The sequence below is a fragment of the Panthera onca genome, chromosome C1, assembly GCF_046562875.1.
Source record: "Panthera onca isolate mPanOnc1 chromosome C1, mPanOnc1 haplotype 2, whole genome shotgun sequence".
Lineage (NCBI taxonomy): Eukaryota > Metazoa > Chordata > Mammalia > Carnivora > Felidae > Panthera > Panthera onca.
Genome location: NC_138346.1, coordinates 102,066,544 through 102,085,863, shown reverse-complemented (window position 1 = coordinate 102,085,863; position 19,320 = coordinate 102,066,544).

The window sequence follows — 19,320 nt, the reverse complement described above, 5'->3', positions numbered from 1 at the left end:
ACACCTTTCAGGCATCAGGCCCTTGGTGAGTAATCCCATCCCTTGCCAGCGACCTCTGCTTTCCGAAGATACCTCTCTGGGAGCCCCTCTGTGAGCAAGGTCTGAGCAGCGGCTCCTGCCTGGGAGTGTCCTGGGACATGTTTATGTGGTACAAGCAAAGCAAAAGCAGAGAAACACATTCCTGTCTGTTGCTCAGAATATAAATCTGTCACAGGAGCCTTCCAAAGACAGTTTGGCCAAGGAGTAATGAAGTGAGGGAATCCGTAGGTGACCAGGGATGACACAGTAAACTCCAAATAATTCAATATGATTAGGGAATTAGCAAGGACCTAGGCGAGCTGGTGAGAAGAGATGCGTAAATTTCCCCTGGTGTAAATGAGCGGCGAATCAGCCCATCCAGGGAAGGGAGGCAACTGTTCTCTAAAGCTGGCTCAGGTTTTAAGAGCTCCACATCTCTAAACAAATCCAAGGGGCTGGCCTTTGAAGATGAAGTCAGTATTGGCAAAGAAGAGGAGGGTCGACAGGACCACAGAGGGTTCCATCTGCAGATGGGCTGGGAATGCGGGCATGGCTGCTGGCCCAGAGACTCCTGCAGGATGGTGGGTCAGGGCAGCAGAACCTGGGGTCCCCTTCACTGCTACGGTTCCACTTTTGACACTGCACCGGGGACCCGGGAACCTCTGGCCACCTCGGACGCACCAAACTTTAGTCATACGGTTTGTTCTCCACCCCCAGGACCAAATCTCCAAAAGTATTATTGATCATATTGACAATGTTCAGAGCAATGCTTCAAAAACATGTTTATGAAAATATGTACCCACCAATAAATAAACAGTTACGTAATCTTTTCTTAAAATTGAAACCTATTTGACACACACCGTGACGTTAGTTTCAGGTGCACAACGTAGTGATGCACAAGTCTACACGTTATGTTACGCTCACCACAAGTGTAGCCATCATCTGTCACCATACGACGCGATTACAATACCATTGACTGTGTTCTCTGTGCTGTACCTTGCATCCCGTGCCTTACTCATCCTGTAACTGGAAGCCTGTACTTCCCATTCCCCTTCACCCATTTTGCCCATCTCCACACCCCCATAGCGTCTTTTCAAATGACCGCATATAGGTACTATTCTGTTGTATTGATGTGTTTGATTAATTTAACTGATCCTCCAGTGTTGGATAGCTGAATCATTTGCAGTGCTCATTCCTGAAAATAGTTAATAAAATTGTTTTTATGGATGAATAAATCAAATAGGTTATTATTCTCTTATTGCATATAAACATATACTAATTACATGATTAGTAAAATAGTATTACATTAAATAAGTACGCATTACCATTTGAAATAATAATGACATTAACATCCTTGTGACTAAGTCATCAGGCATACCAAAGATTATTTCCTGGGTCTTTAAGATCAGGTTGATTCTGCATTCATACAGGTTTTCCAGAGCATTCAGTCAATGCAAATGAACCTCAGATATCTCCGTCTTGATCCTGGAATTGCAGATTGTCTGTATTTGCACCCACCATTGTTTCTTCCTTAGTCAACTTTAGCTGCCATCCAGCTTCTAATATTTTTAGTATCAATTCAAAACCCAGTTTCCAACTGTCACATGTCCCAGACAGTATAGTATATGCTAGAACATACGGCACCGCGCATAAGAACTGGTCCCTGTCCTCAAATTGCATGCAGTTCAGCTGAGAATGCAAACAGGAGCATGATTAGAAGTCAGATTTATAAATGCCGTGATGTCGGGAAGATGCAGGGGTTGTACGGGTCCAGAGAGAAGTTTCCAACCCAGGTCGAGGAGTTAAAGCAGCTGATTGGGCAGAAGATGAGATTCAGGCGCTGCATCTGCAGTAATGATTGTGAATTAGCCAGGGCAGGGGCGGGGGCCTGGGGCCAGAAGCAGGGGACATCTCAGGCAGAGGAAGCCATCTTTACCACGTTCCAAGGGGTTACTGGTGCCGTCTCTCATTCTTTGTGGCTGCTTGGAAAATACAGAGCGAGCACGGAGAGGAAACAGGATGTGGGCACAGCATCTGTGGTGAGTCAGTACGAGAGCTTCTAGCCCTTGTAGGTGATTTTGGGAGTCCTGGCCTGTGTGGATTATGTCCCAACACGTGATAAGAACCTGCAGATGTGACTTATCTCACTGTCAGTAGTGCTTGAAAAGTTTCAGGAAGATTGGAGGTGGTCAAAGAATATACTTATTTTTGTTAATGGGGCAAGAATGCTTCAAGAAATTTTGTACTGGCAGACTGTATCAACTCTTGGTTAGTTCCAGAACATACTGTTAAATAGGTGGTAAGCGAGCATTTTGAAACCTGTTGGGATGAGCACTGGGTGTTGTATGGAAACCATTTTGACAATAAATTATATTTAATATAAAACAAACAAGCAAACAAACCAAAACAAATGAGAAAATCCTGTGGTGACTTCTAGTCGTCAGGGTCACTAGGAACGTGTCACACCAAACTAACCTCGTCGCCTTTTCTCCCAGGGTTACATGGATGGCACATCTTTAGCAAAGTTAGAGGACTCTAGTTTCAGCAAAGCATAGGGGACACCATATTAAAGCTGAAGGGAAAGTATAGAGGAAAGAGACGATACTGTAAAAAGGCTAGTTGCAAGCTTAGCTTGCCTTAGTTTGCAGTTCCTGCTAGGGATGGGTTGATCATCTTGGACTTGATGGTGGTCACGCTCCATCTGAAGCAGTGGATTTTAGGGTAGGTAGTAACTTGAGGCGAAATGCAGAAGTACCAGTGCTTAGAGATGAGAATCAGGGATCCAGCGCCGTGTATGGAAGGGAATTGGGTTGCTGTGTGTGGAGAAGAGAATCTTACAGAGAACATGAAGTCAGACTTTACATTTTTAAGCTTCTTAAATCTATCAGTTGAGATTTTTTCATCAGTTTTGGAAAATTCTCGACCATTTTGGTGTTTGAATAGGGCTCCTGCCCCTTTCTCTCTTTTCTCCTTCTAGGACTCCAATGAACTATTTGGCTATTAAACCTATCATTTGGGGTTTTATTATGTGGTTTTGCAGTTATCGAACTCCCATTCCATTTTACATTGCTTTGTATATTTTCAGCTCTGTGATGAAATTTTTAATTCTGTGTTTTTGTCTTTCTGACATCCAAGGCATTGTTATTGAAAGGTCTTTATCTGATAAGTTCAATAGCAGGACACCCTATGGATCTGATTCTGTCTTCTGTTATTTCTATTTATTATTGATCATTTTGCCTTACTTCTTTGTATACCGACTTCTTTTTTGGTTGTGTTTTTCAGAATTGTACCAAAAAATTGCTTGAGAAAAAGTGAGACCAGAGATGATGTTATTTCCAGAAAGGTTTCTGTTTTGTTTTTATGTGTGTGTGTGTGTGTGTGTGTGTGTGTGTGTGTGTGTGTGTTAGTTCTGGCAGAAGGTGGTGGAAGCAGTCAGGGGTCATCTTAATCCAACTTCATAGCTTGAGATTTTAAGGGCCATTCATAGGACATGAAACTGTGTCAGAGCTGGTTTATTTCTGATTTACTTTTATTTCTAGGATACTGCCCTTAAGGGTTGCAACCTAAAATATGGGGGTTTATTACCTCCCCGTCACTCTCCCTTGGCTGGCTCTGGATTCGCCTCTTGTTCTTTAGCCACGTGAAGCATAGCCCCACTACCCCACATCAAGAGTCAACATCTGCTTCCAGGGAAAATGCAACACCTACCAAAATTATATCTCTAGATTTCCATTCTATTCTGGATCTTGGCCTGGAACTTCTCCATTACTTCAGTAACGTTTAAAAACTCTTTGCTCATCTCTTCTACTTATTTTCTGTAGGAGGATTGGTCCTAATTACCAAGTGTGTAATTACTAGAAGCCATTAAATGAGAGAATAGATTTGTTCTGTTTTGTCCAGTGGTTGGATGAAGTCTGATGGATGGAATTTACAGAGGCCAATTTCCACTAAACCAAAGGAATAACTTCCTAGCAATTATCCTAACAATAATAAAATGGGTGGCTCATGAAATTGAGAGCTTTCTGTCATGTCTTAGTTAAAATGATGCTTTGCCAACATTTCTTCTGGGGAATCTTTAGCGGCAGAGGGAAGAGAACTTGTATCCTGTGGGACTGTTTAGGTGTGGAACACATGAGATTTCTTCGAAGTTTTCTGAATCTAAGATCAATCTCAACCTAACTTAGTCCAAACAGACTTCTGGACTTCTCCCACATTTCTGTAATGGCACCAGGACCCTACCCCGCCACAAACGTTCAGGCTTTAAACCTAGGAGTAGCCTTCATTACTCTCTTTCCTTCACATTCCACATCTAATCCATTAATAAGAATTTTCGATTCTCCTCCAAAATGTATGTTGGACTTGACAACTTCACTCCTCACCCACAGCCCTAACCTCAGCCCCATTTGTTTGCTAGGGCTGCCATAGCAGAGTGCCACAGATTGGGTGACTGAAGCAAAAGGAATAATTGTCTTACAGTTCGAGGGTATAGAAGTCTAAGATAAAGGTGTCAGCATGGTTGGTTTCCTCTGAAGACATCCTCCTTGGTAGTAGATGGCCATCTTTTCTCTGTGTCTTCACATGGTCTTCTTTCTATACCTGTCTGTATCCTAATCTTTTCTTAAAATGTCGTCAGTCACATTGGATTAGGATCTGCCCCCCAATGACCCCACTTTACCTTGACTACCTCTTTCAAGACGCTATCTCCAAATGCAGGTGCAGGCACATTTAGAGGTACTTCAGGTCAGAGCTTTAACATGAATTTGGGGGGACCCAACTCAGCCCCTAACAGCCACCATCTTTTCTTGCTCCGATCACAGTAAGAGCTTCCTTCCTTTTCTTTCAGCCTCACTCCCCCACAGTCCCAAAGCCTACCAACCCCACAGCCAGAGCGATTTTTCTGAAGTGCAGATCATATCACATTATTCCTGTGCTGAAAACCCTATGACAGAAACCAGGCTAAAATGCACATGCGGCCCGTAGGCCCTGTTTCATTTCTCCTTTACCTACTTCTCTGACCTCACCCCCCACCACCATTTACTCTTCATTGGCTACACTGGTCCTCTGTTGTCTCTTTGAACATTCAAAATGTGTTCTCAAGAATTTTGACCATACTTTCTCTCTCTCTCTCTCTTTTTTTCTTTTTTTTTTTTTGCTTGGAAATTCTTCTAGTCTTGTATGGCTGCCTTATTTATTTATTTATTTATTTATTTATTTATTGGGGTATCTCTTCCACGGGCCTTTACTGATGCAACAACTAAAGCAGTAACACACCCCACCTACACTTTCTGTTACATAGCCCTCCTTTATTGTATTCATCTTACTTTTAAGAGTCTGAAATTATAAAATGTATCTCTTGTCTACATGCTTATTATCTGCCTGGTATTCTAGAATGAAAGTGTTTTGAGGACAGGAGGCCTGCATGTCTCAGACACTGCTGTCCCCCTGGCCTGATGCAGTGCCTTTAACATGAGATTCTCAGGAAATGTTTGTTCCCTCATTGATTTCAAGAGCACAGAGACTGAAAAATCTCTCCCTGTCCCCTCAGCATTTTATAAAAGTTAACTACTGTGAGCCTTTTTTCTTCCTGTAAATTCACTTACCTTCTGGCATAGACTGCGTACCGCTGGGGGCCAAACAAATCCTTATTCAAAAAGCTTGGAGTGGAGAATTACTAAATCTGAAATGGCAGATTGGTTTCTTCCTGTGTGGCAACACTGATTACTCGGAGGTGGTTGAGAAGGATTTTGAGGCAGCACCTGAACTCACTGGGAGTTTCATGGTTGATTAGCAATGTCTGCCATTGGCACCATGTGGGAGAGTTTAGGCCCATGTGCTGAATGCTTGCTGTATGCTAAATGGTGTCTAGAGCATCCATGAATGTATCAAGAACTTAGTTTATATTCAGTGGTGTTCTACGCAGAAGTAAAGACTAAAATGTTCTACAAGTCTAGATTCATATAACTGTGGGGTTTACTTCAAACTATGCTAATTGGAGAATAAAGCTTTGGGAAAAATTGACATATCCAGTCTCCTATCTACGTGAAGATAAATAAACTTAAGCATCCATCATTGATGACTAAGAATTCTAAAATATTTTCAAGGATAGAGTTTCGTCAACTTTTCCAATAAACCTACTTACAATCTCTATCTTCACTTGGCTGCCACTTGGCTGGCCCAGGAATTGTTCCAAATATACACCAGAAATCACTATTTAGCTTGAGCGTGTGCCCTCTTGCTTAGTTTTTTTAAATGAAAATAGCATATCATTTCTTCTGTTCATTCATGAATTCAAAAGTTGGCATACATCTTCTGGACATCCAGAGGCGTAGACGTGAATGAACATTGCTGTGCTTTCCACAGGCTCCCATTCCAATGGTGGAAAGGCCACTGCAAGATCCTGTGGTATGTTCTGTGCTGGGGTCGAGGTTAGAGACACTGTTGAATTTGGAAACAGAAATCTAATTGCTCTTCAGTCTTCTGTTCTTCAGGAGAAATAGCGCCATTTCCTTTAAGATTTCTTCAAAATCAGAGCAGCAACATTTCCTCAAATGGACCCCATGGCCAACTTCAGAGTCAATGATATTTAACCACACCGCCGGGCATACCCAACCTCAGAGACACAGAGCCAACCACGGCCCCACGAGTTCTGACCAAGCCTAAGTATTGTTGCCAAAAGAAATTCCTTAGACTGATTGAATGCTCAAATCTCGAGGCAACCCTTCAAGATTTTTGCCACTGAAGATTATGTTTGCAGACCAATCAGCAAAATGTAGAATGAGATTATCCTGCTGGTGGTTTGGATAAGGAAAAGGACATTCTTTACTGTGTAGATGAAAGTTGAGAAAACAGTTGAGTAGGGTGTTTCCCACTTGAGTTCTCTGGATCCTATAATTAAGGATACCTGGGACTTTGGGGACGTTCGACATAAGCTAACAGACGCAAGTGCCGGGGGTGTTTCCCATGTTTTCCCAATTATTTGGCAACACACAGCTCTTGGTCTCTTTGAGCAAAGTAATTAAGACAGCCACTCTATGACCTTTAATGTCATTAAAGCAGTTGTTAATGAGGACCTGCTATCTAGTGACCAGATAGCAGTTGGCTGCTCGTTCCCAAGGATCAATGTGGAAGCCATCTGATCTTGGCCTCCTGGTCAAAACAGCCAACACTCTCACTTCCAAAACCCAGGGGGCCCTCTTGTGAAGGTAAAGCCTATTTGGTCCTCTCCATCTATGAATTTGCCCTTAAGAAGGTTGTAGAAAGAAAACATAGCCCCGCCCCCCGGGGTTGTCATTGTTGAACAGGCCTCAAACAAACAAACAAAGTAACAGATCCTTAAAACCGTCTATTTGGATTACAGGCATATATACATGTATTCATTGTATTTGATCCCGCGAGTCCCATTCCCTCTGTGTACTCGTTTGTACATGTGTGTGCTTGTATTTGTACGTATATGCCTGCATGAGTCTATAAATGCGTTTACATGTGGAGACAGCTTGGCAAGTCAGTAAAGCTGCCAGCGTTGACTCTCATGTAGCCCTCAGCTCACTCTCTGTATCCCCCAACACCAAACCAGGAAGGAAGTAGCCTAATCCTAATCGTGGGCCTCTACGGGGATTGTCAGGAGAATATGATCTTATTGGGTCTTCACATCTGTCACGTCAGGGAAGAAAACCGAGATGAGATGCGAACTGAGAGGTCTAGAGACTACTTTGCAGGGTGGGGTGTAACCACAAGTGTGTGTGTGTGTGTGTGTGTGTGTGTGTGTGTGTGTGTGTAGTAGCTCTGATAAGCTCTGTAGAGCACTGTGATCTAACAACACTGGTGGTATATATTTTTGGATCTCAAATAAGCCAGCCTCTAATCCTCCTCCTGCACCTCAGTTCTCATGGGGATCCTTCTCATCTTCCTGTGCTAAACAATCACTCTTCATAGAGGCCTTCCATGACCATACAATTCAGATTCCCTTGTTTGCTGTCTTCAAAACACTGACCATAATTCATAGTGACCTCAGATTTGTCTATTCGGCCACTTGTACGCTGTGTGCAACTCTCTCTCCCGTGGGAAGGCAAGCTCTGTGATGTCCGAGGTCCCGCCTCTCATTTTCCGCGGTGGCCCCAGCATAGCACACAGTGTTTAACACCCCGGCAGTTTCCTGGATGCCTAGAAGACCCCACTCCGCTGCCTCACTCAGTCCTAGGTGCTCTATAATTGCTGCCCTGATGGTCCTGTTCCTTTGGAATGGTGGTTTCATTCATTCATTCATTTATTCATTCACTCTCTGGCCCCTAAAGCAGTACTGAATGCCTCTTCCAAGATAAACCTTGTGGAGGACTCTAATATGAGTAAGATATGGTGTCTGTCCTCTGTAAGTTCATGGAACAATGGGGAGAGAGGAATACAGGACAGACAAAGGGCTCTGATGGAAACAGCCACAGAGTCCTCTGGGGATCAAAAGCTGGTCCTCTAGCCCCATTTGGTTGGGCAGGGAAGCCTCCTGGACAAGGGGGCTCAGGAGAATCTTCCAAAATTAAAAAAAAAAAATTAAGTGCTTTATCTTTTTCCAGTGTTGTTGCCATAGAATTGGTACATAACATTATATTATATTAAGATTGATTGATTGATTGATTTCCCTTCTTATTTATTCGTTTACTTATTTGGAATAAAAGGCATAGCATAGGGAATATAGTCAGTGATACTGTAATAGCGTATGGTGACAGAAGGTGGCTACACTTGGGAGCACCGCATAACGTACGGAGACATCCAATCGCTATGGTGTACCCCTGAAACTAAGGTACCATCGTGTGTCAGCTACTCAGATTAAATAAAAAGAAAAGCTTAGTTAAGTCGCCTAATTTCAATAACTAAAGCATAGGGTATGTGAGGGTTTTTCATCTCTATTCAGAGGGTGGGAAATACACGATTGGAATTAGAATTGTCTTAAAGGTAAAAGCAGTAATGCATTCCTTCTTGGAGTGGAGACTGTGTTTAGGAGGGTCGCGAAGGACCAGGAGGATTTAGTCAGATAGAGTGGAGCTGGTCTGGTGTCTGGGGTGGGGGAGGGGGATGCAGAGCTATCCAGGGAGGAAGCCCCGTGTGCAAAGCGGGGTTGTTTGGGGCCTGTCAGGGGTTTGGCGTGGCAAGAACATTGCGTAAACACCCAGGACAGGGTAAGGGACAAAGGGTCCTGGGCCGGCAGTGTGCATCGTGATGGGTTAAGTAATCTGGGATTCTTCCGCATCACCGTGGGGAAGTGCAGGGGGGTTTTAAACAGGAGAGTGACATGATCAGATTGGTTTTGAAAAAGATCACTCTGGTTGCAGGGCAGAGAGGGTACTGAGGGCTGGTACAGTGTTTGTTCATTCATCCACTCTTTCATTCACGATCTTTATCTAGTCCCCACCATATGAGGGACACTGTGCTGGGTGCTGGGGATGAACCGTGATGAGCAGAACAGAGCCTCTGATCCTTTAGTCTTCTGGTCTAGTGGAAAAGACAAATCCAGCACCAGAAGTAAACAGAAAATAACAAGTTGTGGTAATGGCCATGAGGGGGAAGAACAAGGAGGTATAAGAACACTTGACAGGGTTCAGGAGACCATGAGGGAGAGACAAGGCTTGGGTTGACCTCTGACTGATGATGAGGTGTTCATTGGCCCTGCTCATTGTCCCAGTGAAAAGTGTTCTGGCTCTGAATCAAGATGGTGGCCGTGGGCTTGAAGGAAGGAGGCAAGATAGACAGATAGATCTCAGGGAGGGAGAACCAAGAGACTTGAAGGCATTTGGGGTGGGGGACAGGGGAGATGGGGCTAGGAGGAGAGAAATAAGTCAGGAATGGTCCAGGCATCTGGCTTGGGCACTCTGCAACGTGTGTTGCCATCATGGGACTTCAGTACAGAAAGACACAAAGACAAGGTGCACTGTATCTTCCAAGCACTTACACTGACTGTCTCACTTCTCACAACAGCCTTATTTGCTCTCCCCCATCTATCTGTCAGTCACTGTACTCAGTGCTCTGCGTGTATTAACCCTTAACGTTAGTCAGATGAGGAAGAAGGTTCTTGGCGTATGGAGGCTCAGAGAGGCTGAGGCAACTGATTGGGGCCACATCATTGCTCATCACTTACAGGGCCTGGTCTGGAACCCACATCTGCTGCTCTCCAGAGACAGCGGCTGTACCCATGCTGTCAGGGTGAGTTTGGGCTGTCTACAAAATAAGTTTATCCCTTCATATTTGCATTTCATTAGAACTGTCGGTCCCTTGACTCAAAGGGCATCATCTAGCACTAACATTTAATGGCAGCTGAGCACTGGTGAGCTTTATTTGTCAACCCTTTATGGGTAGCATTTGATTAAAACCTCAAGTTCTCCCCGAGCTAAAGGACTTGCTAACAGTGAGACTTGACCAGCAGACTGCCCCACCAGCGCCCTGGCCACCTTGCGAGTTCCAGGTTCCTTCTCCGGAGGACACGGGCCCAACAGGAGGCCCCCAGGATGAGCAAAAGAGGGAAGGGGTGGAGGTTGACACGTGCTCAAAGTCTCCGAGGTGCTGGAGACATTTCATCGCGAAGGAAGCTCCTTCAGAGACCAGCTAATGTCTTGATAAAGCTGCGCGGTAACCCGTGGCTGGGAAGTCCAGATTTGAGCCCAGGCCTCCCCTCCCCCCACCCCCCCCCCCACCCCAGAAATGACGCAGGGGAGAAAAGGAAAGAAGTGGGAGAGTGGTGTTCGCGAGGCTTTAGAGTGAAATAGCAAATAGATGTCTTCTTCCCGAGGCTCTTCACGGGCAGTAGGACCAAGAGCAGAATTCAGATTCAGCAGCGAACCCTAGCCCTGCTGTGTGCCAGGCCCTGTGCCAGGTGCTGGGCTATGAGCCTCTTGTGGGCACAGCCGGGGAGCACAGACGGACACGTGGCCTGGCGCTTCTCACACGATCCCCACGTGCCCAGGGCCCTAGTGGGAGAGAAAGGGCAGGGCCTGATTGCTTGTGACCAGACTTACTGGGGAACATGTGGGGGTGGACGATGTCCTTCACGAGGGCTGCAGTGAACAGGCAGAGTCCTGACAAGTAGAGGGAGGGAGGGAGGGCATTCCAGGGATCAGGGACTGCAGCGGAGCGAGGACACTGAGACAGGAGATCTAACGGAGTATCTGGCAAGAGTGAGTGACTAGGTATGATTAGCAGGTAGGTTCTTTTTGGGGACGTGCCAGCCACGAGTCTGAAGGTAGACTGTGGGGGGCCTCGAACATCGAGCTTCCTGAAGGAAGAGTTGTCTTGCTTGAGGCCAACTTGAAAGAGGAACGTGTAGATTTACACAAAGATACCCACTCTTGGCTGGGGCTCTTTACGATGCTGCTGATAGGGTGAACGCTGTCGAAGTTCAAGATTTGCTCCTAGAAAGGAAAACTCCCAACCCCCATCCGACACCAAGAACTCGTGTTGCTTTCTGAATACGCACAGCCCCAGTTACTGTGCTTTGAAACCTCAGCCTGGGATCAGAACTAGCCCCAAAGAATTTGAAAGTATCTCAGACCATTGAGGACTGTCGGCTGAGGGAGGGGACACATGGATCAGCACGGGGAGGGAACTTAGGGCATCAGATGCCACAGGGGTCCCCTGGGAATGCCAGCCTGTTTGGCATTAGCCAGATGAGAGAGAACAAAGTGAAAGATACCCTGACGTTTCCTTCCTCCCTTCCTCCCTCCTTTCCTCCCTCCCTCCCTCCCTCTCTCCCTTCCTTCCTTCCTTCCTTCCTCCCTCCCTCCCTCCTTCCCTCTCTCTCTCTTTCTCTTCCTTTCTTTCTCTTTCTTTCTTTCTTTCTTTCTTTCTTTCTTTCTTTCTTTCCTTCTTCCTTTTTTTTTAAGGACTAGTATCCAAAATCTATAAAGAACTCACCAAACTCCACAGCCAAAAAACAAATAACCCAGTGAAGAAATGGGCAGAAGACATGAATAGACACTTTTCCAAAGAAGACATCCAGATAGTCAACAGACACATGAAAAGATGCTCAATGTCACTCCTCATCAGGGCAATACAAATCTAAGCCACCCTGAGATACCACCTCACACCGGTCAGAGTGGCTAAAATGAACAAATCAGGAGACTATAGATGCTGGCGAGGATGTGGAGAGACGGGAACCCTCTTGCACTGTTGGTGGGAATGCAAACTGGTGCAGCTGCTCTGGAAAACAGTGTGGAGGTTCCTCAAAAAATTAAAAATAGAGCTACCCTATGACCCAGGAATAGCACTACTAGGAATTTACCCACGAGGGATACAGGAGTGCTGGTGCATAGGGGCACATCTACCCGACGTTTCCTTTCTGATGACTATCTTTGCCCTGCGTACTTACGGAGAAACAAGCACTAACACGTTTTGGCATTGTTTCAAATATTTGCCTCTTGATTGCAAAAACATTGTAACAGGCCTCTTAACTGCTTCGTTAACTTCCTCAGTCAGGAAGAATGGAGGTTATTAGAATTATTATTATTTTTTTACCATCCCCCTCTGACCCAACTCTGGTATTTCTCAAACAGTTGAAGAAAGACAAATCGTTGAAGAAAGACAATTGCTGGTCTTTAAATTGAAGTGCATGGAAGAATGTCTTGGGAGACGCAGCGTTTAAGAGGTGAAAGATTACCATATACTTAAGTGTTTGAGCCCATCCATCTTGGAGGGCAGAAGTCTTTAATCAGGACCAATGATTACAGGGATAATGTCAAGATAAAAATCATATGCATTCTAGCATTTTAAAAAATACTCTGCTTTAAGTCACTAATGGTAGCTTGGATTATTAGCACAGAGATCAGTCTCAAGATCTAATGGGCCCTCGCTGGTTCCACTCTTGGCAGGCCTTGGTCTCTGGGTTCACCTTTGTAATTTGGCCTTTGGCTTGGAGTCTGTCTGTGTCTCCACAGGCACGTTGATCCGGAAGCTGACTTCACCCTCAGAAGTGACTGTTACTAAGGGATTGCGTGCTAGTCATTTTCCAGATAACCAGGTGGTTGGCTGAAGTTGGCGGTGGCAGCCAGGTGGATGGAGGGGGAGGCTGCCATTTCAGTTGCCCTTTTGGGGACTGCCTTTTGGTGGCATAGTGCTCTTAACATTTTGGTGCCTGTGGTCCCTTGCTGCGTACAGAATGCTTTCCCACATCGTGCATTCGTCGAATGGACATTTGCTGAGAGTTCGTTACACAGAGGCTCTGTGCTAGGTGTTGGGATGTATGAGCGAGCGAGAGACATAATCTCTCCCCGATGAAGCTTATGGTGCAAGCCATTCTTCCTTCATCATTCGTTCCGGCCTTCACCAAACGTTTACAGGATATCTGTCGTGAAGGCCATTGGTCCACGTGCTGGGCCTGCGGGAGAGCAAAATCTCTGCCCTCAGGCTGCTTGCATTTTGGAAAGAGATGTGGGAACTCTGCTCCCTTCCACTTGGGGTTCTACCAAACGGGGAGATGTTTCCCTCAAACAACCTCCAGTTTAAAAACTATCTCCCACCTTCAGTCACTCCCCAGACCTTGACTTTATTTCAAAGGGTTTTATTTAATTGTGTTTCCGGAAAGAATGGCTTAAATGTGTCCTTTCTGCTCTTTGAATTTTAATGCCCTGCCCTGCTTCCAGAGGGGAAGCCAAAGACATGAATAAAGCTCCAAAGAACCAAAACTGATGAACTGGGGATGACCTTAGGGTCATGCGACCTGCCTCTGGGGCCTAGGTTCTCTGCTTGCTGCTTGTGTAACTTGGTTTTCTCCCTCCATCCCTTCTATTCCTTTCCAGAATGTCTTATATCTGTGAGATCCTTATAATGGCAGTAGCCCCTGCCCACCTCCCAGGGTTGCGGCGAAGGTGGCACAGAAGAGCACCTGTAAGAGTCCCTCCCCATCATGCCCCTGGGGGCAAATGTCCACAGGGAAGAATGTGGTCATCGTGTGTAGTGGGAGAAGCACACACTCTGGGGTTTGTGGACCTGGGTTTGACCCCAGCCCTCTAGCGGGTGAACCCGGCAGAGGCCGAGGTACTAACCTCTGCAGCCTGTTTCTCACATCATCGTGGAGCCGGCAAGGGTGACGTCTGGCCAGGGCGTGGGACATTCATGCCTCCGCTGTAAGGTGGAAGTTTAAATGAAATGATGACGCTCTGCGTCCAGCCCGCGCCTCCACGTGCTTGGGGACACCTTCGTGACATCGCCACATCATGATGCACCTGAAATATTTTCATTTACATGTGTACTTCTTTTTTTTTGATGTTTATTTATTTATTTAATGTTTATTTATCTTTTCAGAGAGAGAGTGAGCAAGAGAAAATGGGAGAGGGGGACGGGGAAGAGAGAGAGAGGGGGACAGAAGATCCGAAGCGGGCTCCATGTTGACAGCAGACGCCCCGATGCGGGGCCCCAACCCACACACCGAGAGATCATGACCTGAGCCGAAGTCTGACGCTTAACTGAAGGAGTCACCCAGGCGCCCCTACATTTGCACTTTAGCCATATCTAAACAATAAAGGCCACAAATCACAGGTTTTATTTCATGCATATCTTAATACCCGTTAGCATAAACACATAATCATTAAAATGTGTAATTCCTGAAATCCTCATAAGCACCCCGGGCCATATGGGCTGTCGTCTGTGAGCACTTCAGAAGGAGCCTTCCCTGTCCGTCTTTATTCTCCAGGACATTCTCATGGAGCTTTCAACTCTCACATTGTCCCTTCACGGATGCCATCTGGGGGAGGAGGAAATAGTTTGGATGGGGCTCAGAGAGAGGAAACAGTTTGCCCCAAGTCTCGCCACTTCTTCGGGTGGGAGCCAGGAGGAGAACCCAGGGCTCAAGACTCCCAGCCCAAAGCGCTTTTCTCCTTCGGCTGGGATGGCCCCCGCTTATCCCAGGATCCTGGGCCACCCACCCACTGCTGGCCCCGCCCCTCCAGACCTGGCTGAGGCCTCTGAAGGCTGTCTGGACTCTCATAGCTCAGTTGTAAATACTGGAGAGGGGTTCTCTTATCTTAGAGCCACTTCTCACTCAGCTGGCTGCCAGCGGCCAGAGCAACCATTAACTTGCAGATTGCAAATCAGCTCCAAACTAGACAGCGGATCCGAGAGCCTACGCTGGAGCCCCAACAGGCATCGCCCCTGCCTGGGGAATTGCAGAGAGAGCTTTAGGGCTGAGTGCAGCCAAGAGCCACCCTGTTTGAAGGGACACGTTGTCCTGCCTCCTATGAAAAAAGACCACAAGGAGGGAGCCAGGGGCTGCAAACCAGGCCACTGAGCCCCAGGCTGAGTCACACCAGGGAGAGGAAGGAGGGAAACCCAATACCAAGCCTGATGGTTTGCCCTCCCAAACACACCAGTTCGACATCTGGAAAAGCACACAAAGGCACGTACAGACACCAATGCCAAAACTTTGGGACTGCTTGGGATTCAGGCTCAGAGAGGGGACTCCCTATCTACTTCCTGCTCCCTCAACCACCCAAACCAACTTGCAAATACCACCTCCTTGTTGGTATTGGGAAAGACATCAGAAAAACACAGCAAATATTTCTATATTTCCTGGAAGTGGTTCAAATATATAACAAAGCCTGTAAGGTCTTCCAGGATGGGGCCCTTGCCCAGGCCCCCAGCCTGGATTCTCTTAGTTCCCACCTGGAACATTCCTGCCTCGCCAACCATACGGGCTCCTAGACAGGCCTGATGTTTGCAGCTTCTGGGACTTTTCACCAAATACTCCTCTGCCAGGGGCATCTTTTCTCCTATTCCCACTTAACTCTGACTCACCGTTTAAGAGTCTGCTTCGTCACCCATTTGTTGACTAACGCAACCAAGATATATAAACAAACAGATGAGATAAAGCCCAGGGATTAGCTTGACCACAGGAGAAGAATACCCATGGCAGACACCTGAGCAGGGCCAGCAAGGGAGGCCAGAATGATCGAGCCTGAGGTCTCACGGAGCACCTCCTCGGGCGACCCTCCCTGGCCTGTCAGCTTGATCCCATAGCTTGTCCCGGGCCCTCTCTTCACTACCCAGCCAGATCCTGCTGAGCTCAGGGCCTGGCCCTCCCAGAAGTGTCCCCCCTGACTCCCCCGGCTCCGACCAGGCTTCGGGGGTGGCAGCTGAACTCCAAAGTGCCTTTTTATACCTTGCAGTTGTCGGTTTTCTTGCTTTCTTGTTTCTTTCTTTCTTTCTTTCTTTCTTTCTTTCTTTCTTTCTTTCTTTCTTTCTTCCTTTCCGAGAGAAAAAGAGAGCAGGGGAGAGGGGCAGGGTGGGGGAGAGAGAGAGAAGGGGTGAGAGAGAGAATCCCAAGCAGGCTCCACACTGAGCATGGAGCCCTATGTGGGGCTCAATCCCATGACCCCGGGATCACAACCCAAGCCATCAAGAGCTCAACTGACCGGTCCACCCAGGTACCCCGTTGTCATTGCTGGCTTTTCCTGTTTGTCTCCCCAAGTGGACTCTGACTTCATCCAATAGGCTTTGTCTTCCACTTCTCTTTGTTCACCTCCCTCCATCCCACGCCCTGACTTTCAGCACCCAGTGTTGATGGTCTACAAGGCAGGGTCCATGATGTTTTCAGGTGGGCTTTCCTGTCTGGGGGGTGACAGCTCCATTTGTTTCGTATGCATGCCCCTGGCGCCCATATTTTGTCAAAGAATGAGACGCCTTTCAACAACAGTTGTTTTGAGTCACTTAAAACGATTCAAGATAATTCTACAGTATCTGGGAATATTTCTCCCAGGAGCTCAAAAGCAATACAATGGCAAATATTATAAATAATTCTTCTCAGGGTGCTGGGGTGGCTCAGTTGGTTAGGTGTCTGACTCTTGGTTTCAGCTCAGGTCGTGATCTCATGGTTCGTGAGTTTGAGTCCTGGGTCGAATTACACTCGGGCTCCACTCTCTCCCACTCTTTCTCTGCCCCTTGCCCACTCTCTCTCTCTCTCGAAATAAGTAAATAAACTTAAAATTTTTTTTTTCAATACTTCTTCTCTTCCATTTATTTCTCTGCTGCCCTTTTATTGTTTAATGGCTCCATTTTGCAGGTTGGCCAAGGACACAAAGGGGTTAATTTTAGCTGGGCCGAGAAAGCAATAGCCCAGGCTCAGCATGGAAGGGGTGACAGATAACAAGAGTTTGAGAACTAGGGTGGTGGGGTGGGAGGCTGGGGTGGGCAGTGAATCTCAGAGGGATGGGTCTCCTTCCTCACCTCTAACTGGCACCCGTATCGTGACCATAGACAATTCTGGATGGCTGAACAACTTAAAATCTTTTTTTTTATTTCACATGGTTCTTCCATTCTTGTCGGCAATTATTGCTGATGGCAGGGCATGCTGGTGTCTTGGCAGAGAGGAGCCTTCCCGCTGGGGAGAGGGGTTTTGAATTTTATGTCCCAATATGACTTTGATGGATTCAGACAAATTTCTCAGACTTGGTGGACCTTCGCCCAGGCTGGAAATCTTCCCTGGGCAGCAGGAAACATCTGAGACACCCAGACCCCAAATGGGGTGTTTTGCTTTACTAATCCCCAGATCTTGGTGGACTACAGCCAAAAGAGCTTGAGGAAGGCAGAGCTGGGGTTCAGCCTCCAAGGCCGTAAGTAATAGCAATGGAGTCCCTCCATTCAGAGTTCGGACATAGTTTCTAAGCCCTCTGCTAGGTTGGACCATGCCCAGATCGAGCTGCTCTGGGAGGAGGAAATACAGAGGGTGGGCTCGCCTGGGCTTTGCTACCGTGAAAGGTCTACGCTGGGGCTGTACCATTAAAAGAAGGTCACAAACCGTCTGCAGTTATGTGGTCTAGGGAGAGAGGGGTTTGAAAGCAAGACCAGAATGGAAATCACAAGTAGGGTTGGTAGTGGTTGTCAATGGGTAGGAAACATCCGGGAGCAGAACCGAAGAAATCTAGGAGGTGGGCAGTGATGCTACAGTCATGAGGAAGCAGGTCAGTCTGGAAGCTAACGCCATGAAGGCCGGTCATCTACTGTTGTTTCCACCATGTCTGAAGTGTCCTGGAGCCACACAGTGCCATGGTGTAGACGCCGGCAGACCCAGCTGGGGAATGGGATCGGGCTCCTGGCTCTGCAACCAGGACCTAGTCTGCACCACAAGGGATGCCATTTGTAATCTCAGAGCTCAGGAATGAGTGGCAGAAGCCAGCCTCTGTCCCAGCCGCTCATCCTGCTACGATGCCATGCTAAGCCTCTTGGGCCCTAAGTAGAGATGTATCATAGCGTGTTTCCCTTCCCCAATCCTTGGGCCAAACTCCTTGGAAGATTCGTGCCAATGGAATCCTCTTTACAGGCCAAGGATGCAAGCTGTTATTTGGTATGTGTTATGTGTCAGGCACTGTGCCATGCTTTGAGTTCCAAATGTTACCATAAGAATAGTCTTTCAGCCTAATGAATGAGAGAGAGAGAGAGAGAGAGAGAGAGGTCTATGTATGTGGGCTTTGAACTCACAGATGTACGAAGTTATGAAGTGATCCAGAGGAAGCGTGCCTCGAGGATATGCAGTGAGGAGCTAATGCCTGGGTAAGGTTTTGAAGAATGAATAGGAGTTCTCCAGGTAGACAGGGGAAGGGAACGCATGACAACGAGGGGAAAGAGCTGACGCGGAAGCACAGAGGCATGAAGTCCCCTGATGTGTTCAGGGAATTGAAGGTTGGGGGAAACGGTCCCAAAGCACTCAGATACCCTGGTAAGGAGTTTGGACTCTATCATGTCGTTGATGGGGAGCCACTGAAGGGTTTTAATCAGGGCGTATGTACACACACACACACACACACACACACACACACACATATAGTCATCCAGACAACAAGACAGCTTGAAACGAGAAAGGTTTCCCAAGACGAACGCTGCTACAGCAGGAAGAGGTCGTGATCAGCAGCCGGGAAAGGCAGACAGACTGTGTGCCCGTTTGGCCAACTGACAACATGACCCACAGGCTCTCGTTTCTCCTCCGGATCTTTCCTGCCTACGTTGGCCAAATGCCTTCTCAAATATGCTTGCAGTGCTTTTGCGAGCAGAACGTCTGTGGAAGGCAACGGGTATGGAGGCTCTTTGGGAGAAAACAGGCTATAAATGCAAGACGGAGCCTCGCTACTCCTACTTCCTGAGTGCTTAACACGGCTAGCAAACCTATCGGCTCCCAGTGCCCACCCTACCACCCAGGCAGGCTTTGGCCCACAGCTTCTCAAGATGCACCGTGCAAAATGGACAGCGACGTCAGCTGCTCGCGGGTGTGCCAAATCGGTTCAGCTAGGGTGTCTGACTGTCTAGGGCCCTCCCCAGCTGCGGGGAGGATTTGTTGGGGCT